The sequence below is a fragment of the Arachis duranensis genome, chromosome 2, assembly GCF_000817695.3.
Source record: "Arachis duranensis cultivar V14167 chromosome 2, aradu.V14167.gnm2.J7QH, whole genome shotgun sequence".
Classification (NCBI taxonomy): Eukaryota; Viridiplantae; Streptophyta; class Magnoliopsida; order Fabales; family Fabaceae; genus Arachis; species Arachis duranensis.
In genome coordinates this window covers 68285688-68292982 of record NC_029773.3, presented here as the reverse complement: position 1 = coordinate 68292982, position 7295 = coordinate 68285688, and the positions used below count along the sequence as shown (strand labels likewise).

Below are 7295 nucleotides of genomic sequence, written 5' to 3'. Positions count from 1 at the left end.
TAGAAAAATAATAAAATGTCATATAATTTAATTTAGACAATAGATATTTCATGTTTAACCTATATTTTATAAAATGACTAGAATATTTATTTTATAATTTAAATTAAAAATAATTATTTAAATTTATTGATAAATTAATAAAATTATGTATTCCAAAATTAATTTTTATAATATTATATTTAAACCTTAAATTATCATTTTATTTCAAATATTTTATATAATTATTATATTACTTGTATATATTTTACCTTAATTCTAGAATTACCAAATAAAATCCTAATTTTATTTAGATTCCAAAATCTATTACCCTTTCCTTAAGCCTTCAGAAAGGGAAAAGAAAGGAAACGGGAAACAGGGGAAAGACATAAGGGAAAAAGGGGGAATTAGAGAAGAAGAGGAAGGAGAAGAGAGGGAATGGAAGGCGCCAGGAAGGGTGCCACCGTCGCTGCCACTGCTGTCGTGTGGGTGAGAGAGAGAGCTCGCGAACGAGGTTGCTGCCCAGAGCTGTCGTCACCATTGGAGCTGCACGAAGCCATCTCCATCGTCGTCGCCTAAGGCTGTCGCCGTCGTGCTTCGTCGCTGCCGTTGCTAGGGTTCGTCACCATCGTCGTAGCCATCGCCGTCGCACGCAGAGGGGGGAGAGAGAAGGGAAGATCCACGACTGGTCAAGAGAGAAGGGAGTCGAAGGACGCGTTGGTGGGTGTTCTCCTCGCCGCCGCCATGGGAGCTCGCCACCATTGTGAAGATGAAACGAGGCAAGCATTCTTTCTCTTAGTTTCAGTTCTGTTTTGCTTTTGGTTTTTGTTCTGTTCTTGCTCCTAGTTTTCATTCTGATTATTAGGGTTTGGGATTCCGTCCCCTTTGAAGCTACTACTGTTGTCGATTGCCGCTAGAGAATGTTCCGCCAACTTTCTACTGCCGAGAGCCAGTGCTGGAGCTGCCGTATGGTTGCTAAGATTCATATTTAAAAGGTTTCGTATTAACTAGAGAATTAGTTATGATTTTTCGAAGTTAAATTATGAAATCTGAGAAAGAAACTTGGATAAGTTAAATTTAACCATACTAATTTTAAAAGTGGATGGATTTAATTTGAATTTTATATGGAATTCTGAATGTTTTCTGCTGTTGCTATTTTCTATTTTTTTTTACAAACACTGCAAAGCAGTCACGAACTTCCTTCTATTCTCAAAGAAAGAGTAATCGAAAAATTGTGATTTTTAGTTTAATAGAAAGCTTTTTCAATTCTGTTAAGTTTATTTAATTCTGTTGATTTTTCTTAGTTAGATATGCATGTTGTAGTGGATTCTAGGTTGTTAGGTAGGCTGAACATAGTTTGTAGAGGAATTAGGTCTAGAAAGATTTTGCTGTTTTGAATGTGTTTGAAATAAATTTTTGTGAATTGTTTGTTGAATGATCATGAATGTTGTTTGAAATTTTGTGAATCTGTGATTTGATGATAATGATTTTTCTTCTTTTCTGAATCGAATTGTGAACAGCTGCTGTTATGTGAATTTAGTTTGTGCAATGATGATGATGAATTTAGATTGTGCACTCAAGTTGTTTGTTGCTTATTTCATATGGATGAATATGTGAATTTTGTTTAATTGTATTGTATTCATATGGATATTGATTTGATTGAGTGAATTTAGGAAATATACTAAATTGCTGCTGAAGGTTGCCTCCTCCTTTGTGCTTATGGTTACTGAAGGTAAAGCTTGATGCTTGTGCTTTTGTTTGATGCTGCTCACTGATTTTAAAGATTCTGCTCATTGAAGGTAAAGCTTGGTGCTTGGTCATTTTCTTCAGAATTTCACTTCAAATTCCGCATAAATTTTATATTTTTTGGTCTACCTTGTATGCTTTCTCTATGGATTGGTCTTAAATTCTCCATGGAGCTCATTGCCGTTTCTCATATTATAAATTTGATTCAAAAGTCTCTTTGAGATACTACAATTTTATTTTTTCTTGGAATGGTCTCTTACATTAATATGTTCTTCAGTATTATTATTTAAAAGCTTGACACAGTGTGATGGTTTACGGATGCATATGGATTTTTGGTCAAGAGTGGCTTTTCAGCCTCTTGGTTTTGGATTTGGATTTTGAATGGTTATTCTCAAAATATTAGACACCACTGATAGAAGGTTGGTGTATACTTTCAATTGTACCTCTTAGGAATAGTTTCCTTTATTATAGTTCTCTGAGTGAATGTGGAATAGATTACTTTCGTTGGACATGGAAAATAAATAAATAAAGAAATTTTTTTCCTAGGATCTTTTTTTTTGCTGGATTATCATTTTTCTAGATGGTGATGTTACAATGTTATCTTAGAATTACATTTTCTGTAGATAAATGATCCACATGCTTCTATTAACCTAGTTTGGTTACTTCTACTAACCTAGTTTGGTTACTTTATCATGTGTTTCAGATAACGCAAGGACATAAGAGTTGTTAGTAAAATAATTTCCTTTGAGATGAACGATCACAAAAGTAAGTGAAATGTGATACTTTTTATTGTTGTAGTTGTACTAATGGTGTTATATTATGTGGTCTACTGCATCTAATGCTTATGTTTGAGACTTAAGAGTAGATTATTAGATTAATTAGCCCACATTTTATATATTTGTGATTGAACGATGATTAACTAGCCCACATTTTATATATTGAATTATCAATTCTTGATAATTTGTATTCTTGATTAGTTGATTTTAAACTTTGAGAATAAATTATCAAATAATTAGTTCATTTTAACTTCTATTTTAATTTTCATTTGGATGAATATAGTGTTATGTGTTGTTTTTAATTTTGGTTTTCGTTGTTTTTAATTTTGGTTTTCTTTGTGTAGGTCTTGGTTTCTATCTCAGAAACTGCACCCATCATTTTATACATTAGAGATGTTGAGAGGTTTGTTTTACAATCACCAAGGTTATAGTTTTTTGTTGAATAATACGAGTATAGTTTTTTGGTTTTCCTGTGCATTTTTAAAGGAAAAACAAATCTTGTTTCTTAAGCTAGTGTTTTTGGTTGGTCGTCTTTTCAGATGTGTGTCACTTATTAGAAGCTTCTCCATGAAAAAGGAGATGTATGAACATGATGGAGTTTGTAATTTGTAGTTTATATTTTGGAGATTTATAATTTCTTGTTAGTTTGTACTTTAAGTTTATAGGTTGAAGATTTATAAAACAATTTTAGTTAAATGAAAGATATTTGAACTATCTATGTTATTATATATTATATAAATGTTGACTTGTTGAGTAAATTAATTAATATATTAATTAATTAAAAAAATAATATAATTTGGCAAATTATGCGTGTAATTTGTATTAAAAAAATTATTACAAAATAAATAGTGTTTTGTAACTAAAGAAAAAAAAATGTTACAAAATCAAGTTACAATTTGTAACAAAATTTTATGATAGGAAAAAATATATTGTCACAAAAAATATTTTGAAGATCAGAATTTGTTATCACCTTTGTAATGACTTTTGGTTTTTTGTATCAAAAAAATTTGTTACAAAATATTACTTTGAATTATAACAGTTTCATTTTTTGTTATAAAAACTTTTTGTAATGGGACATACTGCAATGACACCTTTTTGTTACAAAATCCTTTTCTTTCAAAATTTCGATTTTTTGTAACAATTTTTTATTACAAATATTACTTTTTCTTGTAGTGGATGTATCTAGTTGTTATGATATGCCTTCATGAACTTAATTGATGTCTTATTTACATGCTGTAGCTACCATGTATTTAAGCCATTATCTTTTTATTTGGCATTTATTATCACTTGGACTTTCTTCCTTCCAGTTTTTAGCTATCTATATTTAACGTTCTTCCTCTTCCTTTCTTCCTTAGGATGGGTACCAAGAAAGGAAAAGAGAAGGCCACTGACAAGACACCGGCAAGGAAAGGCACTAAAAGAGCCCCGGATAAAGCACAACCCACTACAAGCGTAAAGCCACCCACGAAGCGGGTGAAGAGGAGAGTTAGAGTCAATGAGGCAAAAAAGGCATTTCCTGCAAGGGACTCTACACAGTTCACTAACCGTTACTGTGAGTAGATGTTCCCCATCCTGGCTGATAGAAACTATAATAATGAGTATCTACTCATCGTTCCCATCCACTTTGTTGATTTTGTGGAGCCCCGCATTGAAAGGAGACAGTGGGGATTCCTAAGGAGGCAGCCACGGGAGGCCAATCTATCTTGGGTAGTCGAATTCTACTCCAACTTCCACTCGCTTACCTTGCAGTCTGTTTATATTCATCAAAAACAAGTCCCTATCTCTGAGGGTTCCATACAGAGAGTATTGGATCTTCCACCTAGCCCAGAGGGATGAGATTCCTATCAAGAAGCCTCTTTCAAGCACTAGACATACCAGTTTGACTGGAATAGCATCCTTGGAGTCATAGCACAACATGGTAGTACATGGATCTATGGACAACATCGAACTCGACCTAAGAGCATCTTAGCTCAAGTACTTACCTTGGAGGCTCACGTGTGGGCACAGATTATGTCCTACTATATCTTTCCGAGCACTCACGAGTCCATCTTCACTGCGGACATGGCTATTCTCATCTGGTGCATTCTTACAGAGCAACCCCTCAACTTACCAAGACACATTCGGCAGGCCATGGGATACGTATAGATTGCGGACAACCTACCCTTCCCCGCACTGGTTGCAGATTTGGTATCTGCAACGAGTGTCTCCTATCGAGCTAGGGATACGAAAGCCATGATCCCAAGGGATGATCAGTATGTCCCGAATGGGAAGTATATCAGACCCCCAGTACCTTCTGCGAGCCGGTATGCAGGCCCATCTTTAGACACTCCTTCTTCCTCGACCCCACCATCATCCACACCTCAGGCACTATCCACCACTCAGATGTTCCTTCAAATCCTTCAGAGGTTAGATTGGCAAAACCGGCGGATGGAGAAAATAGAGCGCCGTAACAAGTGCCGATACACTTATCTGAAGGAGCTCATTGTTGGTACTCACCTACCTCCAGAAGAGAAGGACACCCCGAACTCCCCCTCACCTAGCTGCACGGGAAGCCATGACGACCCAACCAGTGGAGGCGACACTCCCAGCCCCACATTGCTCCTTACTGATGGCACGAAGGACTGTGCCAAGCCTTAAGTGTGGAGAAGTCAGTACCTGACTTCCAGAGGTAATCTCTCTCTCTTAACACCAATATGTTATTTTTCTTTTATCAGATAGGATAGATTGCATGATAATAATTGCTTGCATGTATGTTCTGCTTGGTTGAATTAATAAGTTTCTCTTCAAGACCCTATTTTATAACATTTCACTAATTTAAATTAAAATTTTTATCAAACTTGTTTGAAGATTGTAATTTGGAACACAGTTTAGAGCTAAGAACACACAACTTGTGAGAATTTTGAGCTTAATTATATTGTTACATTATTTAACCATAATTTTTCTTCTTGGGTGTTTTCTTCTCTATGATTGCAATCTTTGGTTTGTTCCATTCTATATATCAATTGTTTAGTGTATATTCATGCATACATGTGATTGAGGCCATCATTTGACATTATCTCACTTATCCCGAATAACCTACCATCTCATTTGCCTTTGTTTGCCACTTTAAGCCTTTTAAATCCCAAATGTTCTTTATAATACCACGTCACTAGCCTTAAGTGGAAAAATAATTAATCACCTTATTTGAATCTTTGGTTAGCTTAAGATAGAGATTGTGTGTCAACTAAGTGTGGGGAATTATGGGAACTATGGTTGATGAGAATGTATTTTTGCTCTTATTAACAAATATTGGGAATTTGGGTGCTCACTCATGTAAAATTAGATAAACCATATGCATTGATATATTATGCTTTCTGATGAGCGGATAATTTATACGCTTTTTGGCATTGTTTTTACATAGTTTTTAGTATGTTTTAGTTACTTTTTATCATATTTTTATTAGTTTTTATGCAAAAATCACATTTTTGGACTTTAATACGAGTTTGTGTGTTTTTCTATAATTTTAGGTATTTTCTGGCTAAAATTGAGGGACCTGATCAAAAGTCTGATTCAGAGGCTGAGAAAGGACTACAGATGCTGTTGGATTCTGACCCTCCTGCACTCGAAGTGGATTTTCAGGAGCTACAGAAGCCCAATTAGCGCACTCAAAATTGCGTTGGAAAGTCGACATCTTGAGCTTTCCAGAAATGTATAATAGTTCATACTTTGCCTGAGATTTGATGGTCCGAACTGGCATCCAAACGCCCACCAAAGACCCTTTTCTGGCGTTAAACGGCGGAACTGGCACCAGAGCTGGAGTTAAACGCCCAAACTGGCATCCAAGCTGGCGTTTAACTCCAGAAAAAGCCTATGCATGTGTAAAGCTCAATGCTCAGCCCAAGCACACACCAAGTGGGCTCCGGAAGTGAATTTCTGCACTAGTTGCATTTAGTTACTCATTTTCTGTAATTCCTAATAACTAGTTTAGTATAAATAGCACTTTTTACTATTGTTTTAGGGGATTTTGGAGAAATTTTCGATCTTTTGATCAATTTTATGCTTGGCTGGCCTCACGGCCATACCTAGGCTATTTTCTCTTATGTATTTTCCAACGGTGGAGTTTCTACACCTCATAGATTAAGGTGCGGAGCTCTGCTGTTCTTCATGAATTAATGCAAGTACTATTATTTTTCTTTCAATTCATGCTTACTTTTTCTCCAAGATATACTCTCGTACTTAATTCAGTTAAGTCAGAATGAAGGGGTGACCCGTGACAATCACCCACTATCTTCGTTACTTGCTTAGCCAAGATCCGCGTGCCTGATAACCACAAGCGGTCTACATGATGTTCAACGTAGTCATTGGACGACAGCCGGAGTATAGCCTCTTGGATCTTTGATCTACGGACCGAGTCTGTGAGGTTAGAACCTTCGTGGTATAGGCTAGAACCAATTGGCAGTATTCTTGAGATCCAGAAAGTCTAAACCTTGTCTGTGGTATTCCGAGTAGGATATGGGATGGGATGACTGTGATGAGCTTCAAACTCGCAAATGTTGGGCGCAGTGACAGTATGCAAAAGGATAGAGAGATCCTATTTTGACAAAGTGAGAACCGACAGATAATTAGTCGTGCGGTAGCTGTGCCTGGTATTTTTCATCCGAGACGAGAAATCCGACAGTTGATTAGTCATACAGAAACCGTAGCCTGGACCATTTTCACTGAGAGGATCATACAGCTTGCCATGGAAGGGAGCACGCATGATTGGATAAAGATAATAGTAAAGCAGAGGTTCAGAAGCAACAAAGCATCTCCAAACGA

At 36.1% G+C, this 7295-nt stretch overlaps 1 long non-coding RNA gene across 2 annotated transcripts; it reads left to right on the top strand.

The window, feature by feature from the left end:
- The first annotated feature begins 336 nt into the window (after positions 1-336).
- LOC127744829 (uncharacterized) lies at positions 337-6601 on the top strand. Of its 2 annotated transcripts, none has more exons than XR_008005968.1 (6): positions 337-971; positions 1709-1775; positions 2426-2487; positions 2843-2901; positions 3854-5166; positions 6005-6601. It is a non-coding gene; the product is annotated as an uncharacterized LOC127744829 (long non-coding RNA). The 2 variants fall into 2 exon arrangements; XR_008005969.1 differs by having other exon boundaries at positions 1675-1775.
- The last annotated feature ends 694 nt before the right edge of the window (positions 6602-7295 follow it).